The 7,251-nt window shown below is 35.8% G+C and overlaps 1 long non-coding RNA gene across 1 annotated transcript in view; it reads right to left on the bottom strand.

Moving 5' to 3' along the window:
* The window catches only part of LOC107716027 (uncharacterized), an 18,024-nt gene extending 11,126 nt beyond the window's left edge, over nucleotides 1-6,898 (bottom strand). Inside the window, exons 1-2 of the long non-coding RNA XR_001637160.1 lie at nucleotides 6,887-6,898; nucleotides 3,307-3,309 (exon numbers count right to left, since the gene is read on the bottom strand). This is a non-coding gene — a long non-coding RNA (uncharacterized LOC107716027). The remainder of the gene's footprint in view (nucleotides 1-3,306; nucleotides 3,310-6,886) is intronic.
* Between the last annotated feature and the right edge of the window lie 353 nt (nucleotides 6,899-7,251).

The raw sequence follows: 7,251 nt of genomic DNA, 5'->3' as shown, positions 1-7,251 counted from the left end.
ATTTTTTTTTTTTGCCAATAAAAGCCTTTAAAACTTATATGCTTATTGTTTTTCAGTATACCATAGAAATATGTGGAAAAATAATCTACAAATACTGAAGCAGCGAACTTTGCAAAACACAAAATTTATGTCACTGCCAAAACTGTTGGCCATGACTGTAATAATGATCAGTTTTAATCTTATAAATAAAAAATATAATAAAAATAAAACATTTCTGTATCTTATCTATAGACTTAAAAGACTCCAAATGCAGCTTAAACACTGTTAATAAAACTATAATAGTATATCAATGACACTAAAATAAAAATAAATAAAAACATATATACATATGGAACTGTTTTCCAGTCTTTGTCTTTCTTCACAATTATTTAATTAATTATTAACATAACTATTACAGAACAAAATGCCATGCACAATGCAGTGTGACAGTAAACAGCAATTTTCAAGCTAAACTGTTTTGAAAGCCACTGAACTACGATCATAACTTTTAAAACAAAAAAAAAGTTAATTTGTTGCTATCACTATACTTTTGACTCCCTGAAACTAACTTACATTTACAGTTCAAGCTCAGTGCATTTCTCATGTTTTATGGAGCAGCAGGGTTTATAAGTGAACATCTGTGTGGAATGTACTAGTGGGTTGTAGAAGCCAAATGGCCACACTTTGGCACAAGCTTAAGAGTGTCAGCAGTGAAGTGCAAACAACCAGCGCTGCCATCCGCATTTGCTGCCTGTTTGCCAGCTGCAGACAGAGGAACCCTTAGAGAAATGCTAGAGGAAAAATTTGTCCTGCATTTAAGACCAAAGAAGTCGTTTTTATGAATGAAGAGGCCTTGAGACTTCTGGGAGATCGGAAGTCATGTTTACCCACAGGATACAGATGAAATTACACAGGAGATCCTAACTGACAGCATTTGGAGATCCAGCTCTCGGGAATTTTCTAACACCTTCCTGTTCCAATTTGTCTTTATTATACACTAATAATATTATCCTGAACTTTAAGGTCTTTACGGGTTACTAATGTAATGGTCTCTTCAAACAGACATATTATTGTCTGCTGTGCTGGGAGGGAATGAGTCTGTGTTTGCCGCTCACATGTGTGATTCATTTGCCACGCAAGAATATGGCAAACGTCCCACCGCAACAACACAGCCATATTGTACGGGTATGTTTGTATAATACATCAAAAGCAAAGGAGAAACACGTTCAGACAAATAATAAAACTGCTGTGAACAGAAAGTTACGCTTACTTATGCAGTACAAAAGTACTGTGCTGGTAACCTGTCACATTGATGGTATCAGGTGGTATTACCATGGTATTTTGATATGGTACTCTTGTAGAGAATGATTGTCAGATTTACCGTAGAAAAGTGGTTACCTGAAAGAGCCATTTTACCTGATTTAACCTATAAAATTAGTTTTGTTGGTATAAATTAATACATTTAAGTTGATTCAGTGATGCTAAATAACATTTTATTATTATGCAATTTACTAAACAATTTTCACTCAGAAATTACTAATAAATTTCACAAATAATTACAAAGCCACGGTAGGCAACACATTGAATTAAACATGACAGTTTGAAGTAGAAAGACTGAAATGTTTTCGTGTTAAAGCACAAAATATGTATCTATCTATCTATCTATCTATCTATCTATCTATTTTTGCCTGGTGGATGATAAAATGGAGGTAAAAATATAAAAAATATCAAAAAGTTAACGTTTTTGACTCTGACCTATGAATAATGACAGAGTATCTAACAAAAACACCCAAGCAACCACATATAAACACGCTAAAAACCATCAGAACATTTTAGTAACCATAAAGCAACGCACTGGCAACCACCAACAATGTGCATTTAAAAAAAAAATGTATAATAATATATATAAATGTACTTATTTACTGTTAGTGCATTAATAGAAGTGAATCATTCCTGTAACATTGCTCTGTCTTCTATAAATTCTCTAAAATATGCCTGCGGTAAAAAAAATTAAAAAAAAAAAACTTCTGACATTTAATTTAAAGTCTGAGTTGTTGTTGTTGCTGATAACTTAAGGTGTGTAATAAAAACAAATAAATAAACAAGTGAAAAACCTTTCAGCTCTTTCTCTTAACTCTGTGGCCGAATCTAAAGCTCTTGATCATATTTACAGCACTGGAAAAGAACAAACTCGCTGCTGTCTGACCTGTTGTCATCTTTCTAATATGCCATAAACAGTCGTGAAGATGCACGAGCACTTCCTTTGCATAAATTAGTTTGGATAAACCTCCTAAGAGTTCATTTCCGTTCAGAAATAGAGGTTGAGGAGAGATTATGTTGATAAACACACCCACGCACATTCACTTGCACTCTAATGAAAGGCTCATGGGTAATAATAACCGATGGTAATGTGCACAGAGAGAGATATGAGGTACATGTCCTCTGGAACTCCATGTTTGACAGTTTTATTGCTGTTAATGAAACGCATGGCATGGGAGTATTAAGCCGTCATCAAATTGACATCTTTAATTAAAGTGGCAGCTTAATTAAAAATCCAATTAACTGTGAAACTCTAATGAATAGAAAACTGCAAAACGCAAGACTTGACCTTCAAATCGGACTGCTCCAGATTTCAACACGCCGACAAAATGCTTCTTAAATGAAGTTGGAATCTGGAACTGCAATGTTGCCCTGAGACACAATAAGAGAGTTTGTGTGAGGTGGCTGATTTAATTAAAACCTGATATTTAATTGTTATGACTGACAGTGGTTAAGAACTGTCAACACATCAAAACTAAAAAATAAGATGCATGAAGCAACTGGCATTTTAAGACGTGACTGGGGCAGACTTTTAAAAAAACAAAAGTTCAAAATCCAAATGTCAGTGCAGTTCTTAAAGGAACAGATCAACAACAACAACAAAAATAAATAAAATGAAAATAACTAACTAAATAAATAAATCCCTTGCATTATTATAAAACATTATTATTAATAGCATTATTATTTATTACTAGGAGTGGCCAGAATATTTCATTAAAAATTCTTGTTTTACACAGAACAAAGCCATACAGGTTTGGAAGAATGAGGGTCAGTAAATTACAGTATTTTCATTTTTCCATGTTTTGTTCCTTTAAAGGGGTCATATGATGCGATTTCAATTTTTCCTTTCTCTTTGGAGTGTTACAAGCTCTTGGTGCATAAAGAAGATCTGTAAAGTTGCAAAGACTAAAGTCTCAAATCCAAAGAGATATTCTTTATAAAAGTTAAGAGTCAGCCACGCCTACCTAAAACGGCTCGTTCTAACACGCCCCCACATACCTACGTCACGATCTGGAAAGATTTGCATAACGCGCCAAAATGTTCACGCAAAGAAAGAAGGCATAACTTTTATTCTCGCTGCAGTATTGTTGCCGCCGCTGCCATGTCGTGAAGGCGCCGTGTGCTGCGTTGTGAAAGCGAAACTACTTTGTTTGGCCTTCCAAAAGAGGACGATATCGCTTTGTCATGCCTGGAGCTGATCCGTGCTGGTTGCTGAGGAAATACTTCAACTTCGCGCTGTGGATCGCCGGATCGGCTTTCACCGTGGACGAAGCGGAGTCCAGCCCGGGGTCGTCACATGTGGTTGCCGCAGGCATCACAATATGGTAAGGTACATAACATTTCCGTCACACGCTTAAGGAATTTGGCCAATCACAACGCACTGGATAGCTGGCCAGTCAGAGCACACCTCGCTTTTTCAGACCGATGAGCTTTGTAAAAATCGACGCGTTTCAAAAAGGCAGGGCATAGAGGAGAAACAATAATGTACAGTATGTTTGAACCTTAAACCGCATAATAACATTTCTGTCACACGCTTGAGGTATTCGGCCAATCATAACGCACTGGATAGCTGGCCAATCACAACACACCTCGCTTTTTTTGAATGATGAGCTTTGTAAAAATCGACGCGTTTCAGAAAGGCGGGGCATAGAGGAGAGTACAGTATGTACAGTATGTGGAAAATAATGAGTTTTTTTAACCTTAAACCGCATAAACACATTTCATTACACCAAATACACAAAATAATGTTATTTTTAGCAGCATCATATGACCCCTTTAATAATAATTATTCTTTAAACATCGTTGAACATTGCTTTTTATGATGACGAATAGCTGTAAAGCTTGTCAGAAAGCACTGCTCATATAGCTAATTTATGAGGGGACAGGCTTATTTGACAAAACTACATTTCCCATCATTCACAGCGGCAGCACAAGACTATTAAATACACAAATAAAGCATCAGTTACCTGATTACCTGAGCTTTTCTGCTTCATCTCATTGTACTAGCATTAAAAAACACTTTTTGTCTATGCTGGCAATTGAAAACGAAAGAAAGAAATATGAAATTGCCCAGTGTATCAAGCTGATTTGACTAGTCAAGTGACTAAAATCACTGGAACACACACCACATCATAAATATGAATTCTGAACTCATAAATAGGAACTTTCCAGGATGACAATGGAATCATTCCTTACATAACGGGATGTTAATAACTAGCATATTTTAAAATAAAAATGCATTCATTTGAATTAGAAGCTACCCAGTAGGCCTACTTGTTCAAGATGATGTGACTTTTTAAAAAAAAATAGGTTCCTTTACTGTAAAACCTTTTATTTTTTCTGTAATCCTTTCAAATGGTGCATTTATTCTTAATCTTATCTGCCTTCAATAAGAGCTGATCCACTTACAGGAAGGAAATGTTTCTGGGGGATATAAAAGCTGGAAAAAATTACAGAATCTCTCTCTCTCTCTCTCTCTCTCTCTCTCGTCATGCTCTGATTATCTCTCTCTTTTGTCGGGGCTGTTGAACACAGAGGGCTTTGGGAAACCAGTGACTAGAAAATGCCGGCGAGGACTGTGATCCCCCCGTCCACTGCTCTAATAATCGAACTAATGACCATGCTAATTATGAGAAAGCTGCTCTGGTGGATACTTCGCGAGCTGCTATCATTCTCACGCATCAGTGACCAGAAAGTAACACCTGCTATATTCATTCTCAAGCCAAGAGAACAGAGAGCTGATGCTATCTAAAAAATATTTGCTCTTTATTATTACGTGAAGATCTAGTCAGCTGAAGGATTATACTACTACGTCAACATTGTGTCATAATAATACAGACTACAGGAAGGAAATGCTTCTGGGGGATATAAAAGCTGGAAAAAATTACAGAATCTCTCTCTCTCTCTCTCTCTCTCTCTCTCGTCATGCTCTGATTATCTCTCTCTTTTGTCGGGGCTGTTGAACACAGAGGGCTTTGGGAAACCAGTGACTAGAAAATGCCGGCGAGGACTGTGAGTCCTCCACAGACAGTCACACCGTCCACTGCTCTAATAATCGAACTAATGACCATGCTAGGTCTATAATATTGAATATGAGCAGTGGGAACGGATGGGGAGGTGTATAGTTGGGTCTTCTGTCATATCGCGTTTATGCTGGCCAAGTGCCATTTTCCTTTCACTCTGCCCTTTAATCATAGCCGTAATGAACAGCCCCTGGGCTTCGACGATTGTAATGTGATGATACGATGGAAAATGGAAGACAGAGAATTGGCTGTATAAAAGGTGACAGACTGTGGTCACCCACCGTTTGGACTCTTATTATATTCGCTTTCTGCCTTGCTGTAATGCTAAAAGGTGAAGACATTTCAGTATTTGTGATTCACATGGGACAAATTGGTGTATTAAATGATTTTTTTTTTAGCAAACTAATAAAAAATCATGTCATTACATGCCAGCAAGCTGTGAATACAAAAATCAGCTCTTTTCCATGCAGTTCGGTCACTGGTGATCTGTCACAAAGGACAAAAAAGCATTTAAAAAGCATTCGATATGAATTGCAAGTCATATAATGAATACGTTGCTGTTCTCTGAAACTTGCTCTCTACTAATCAGTTATGGTGCATTTGTATCAGATCAAGTCAATAACATTTGGTTACAAAAATGTTGTTTGCAACACTAGTCAAACTTAGCACTGGTGGATCAACACATCATTTTTATAGTCTATCCCACACTCTCAGGAAAAAAAAGGTACAAAAGCTGTCACTGGGAAATTACCTTTTCAAAAGGAACACTTTTAGACCTTAGTCACCCTAATGGCTGAATATTAGTACCTTAAAGGGTTTGTGGCTAGAAGGGATACAGCTAAAACCGGAAGCTAACAATAAAAGTAATTTTCTATCTAAGATTGTGATTTATTAACATCTAAACCTACCCCTTACAATAATACAAAAGCATAATTATTGTTGTACAGTGTGACAAAAATTACACTATATTGATGTGCACATGCCCAGTAGACAAATCTGTATACCATCTAGCCTTAACCCCTTAAAGGTACATATTATTACCCAAAGTGTATATATTAGTATCTAAACCATAAGTACCTTTTGAAATAATAGCTCCCCCGGGACAGCTTTGTACCTTTTTTTTTTTTTACTAGAAAACATTCTCAGAATGTTCTGGCAAAATTATGAACAAACATTCTTCCAGCAGTATTCATGGAAAGTTTGTTTATAGTTATGGTCTTTAATAATGTCTTCAAAATGCCAGCACAAAAAAAAGAAAAAAAGTTATTTATACGTTATTCATGATTTCTCTCTCGCTCTCTCTCTGAAACTTTTAGTTGGAACATTCCCATAATGTTTACTAAATGATAAAATTAATAAAAAAAAAAAAAAAAAAAATAAAAGTTTCCATAACGTTTGAATAACCAAGAATTTGTTTTTATTTATTTATTTATAATATTATTAACTTTTTAAAACCTGGACTTTTTGAACATTAAGAGAACACTGTCAAATAACCTTTGCAGAACTTAATAGGAACGTTAGCTAAACGTATTATGGGTACATATTTTTGGTAGCTGCAATATGACTTTGTAGCCTAATTTGAGAACTTTGACAGAGGAGGATCAACCCAATCTCACGGAAAAATGTACAAACATACAAAAACGTACAAATTCATACAAAGAGTAGACCCCAAAATCATAAAACTCTTTTTAGATTATCAGTGAATGACTTTCAGATTGTTTGTCCCACAATGTTATTGTATGACATGAAATAAAGTGCTTATTCGTACATGACTGCTTATGTGGTACTTGGAAAAGAGCTGCACAGAATGTTTCCTTTCGTATTCCATAAAAGAAAGAAAGTCTTAGCATGACATGAGGGTGAGTAAATGATGGTAGAATATACATTTTTGTGTGAACGATCCTGTCACGATTTAGAAATGCGTCCCCTT

The sequence above is a fragment of the Sinocyclocheilus rhinocerous genome, unplaced genomic scaffold (genome assembly GCF_001515625.1).
Source record: "Sinocyclocheilus rhinocerous isolate Xijiao unplaced genomic scaffold, SAMN03320098_v1.1 scaffold720, whole genome shotgun sequence".
In the NCBI taxonomy this organism is placed as follows: Eukaryota; Metazoa; Chordata; class Actinopteri; order Cypriniformes; family Cyprinidae; genus Sinocyclocheilus; species Sinocyclocheilus rhinocerous.
This window is presented reverse-complemented; position numbering and strand designations above follow the sequence as displayed.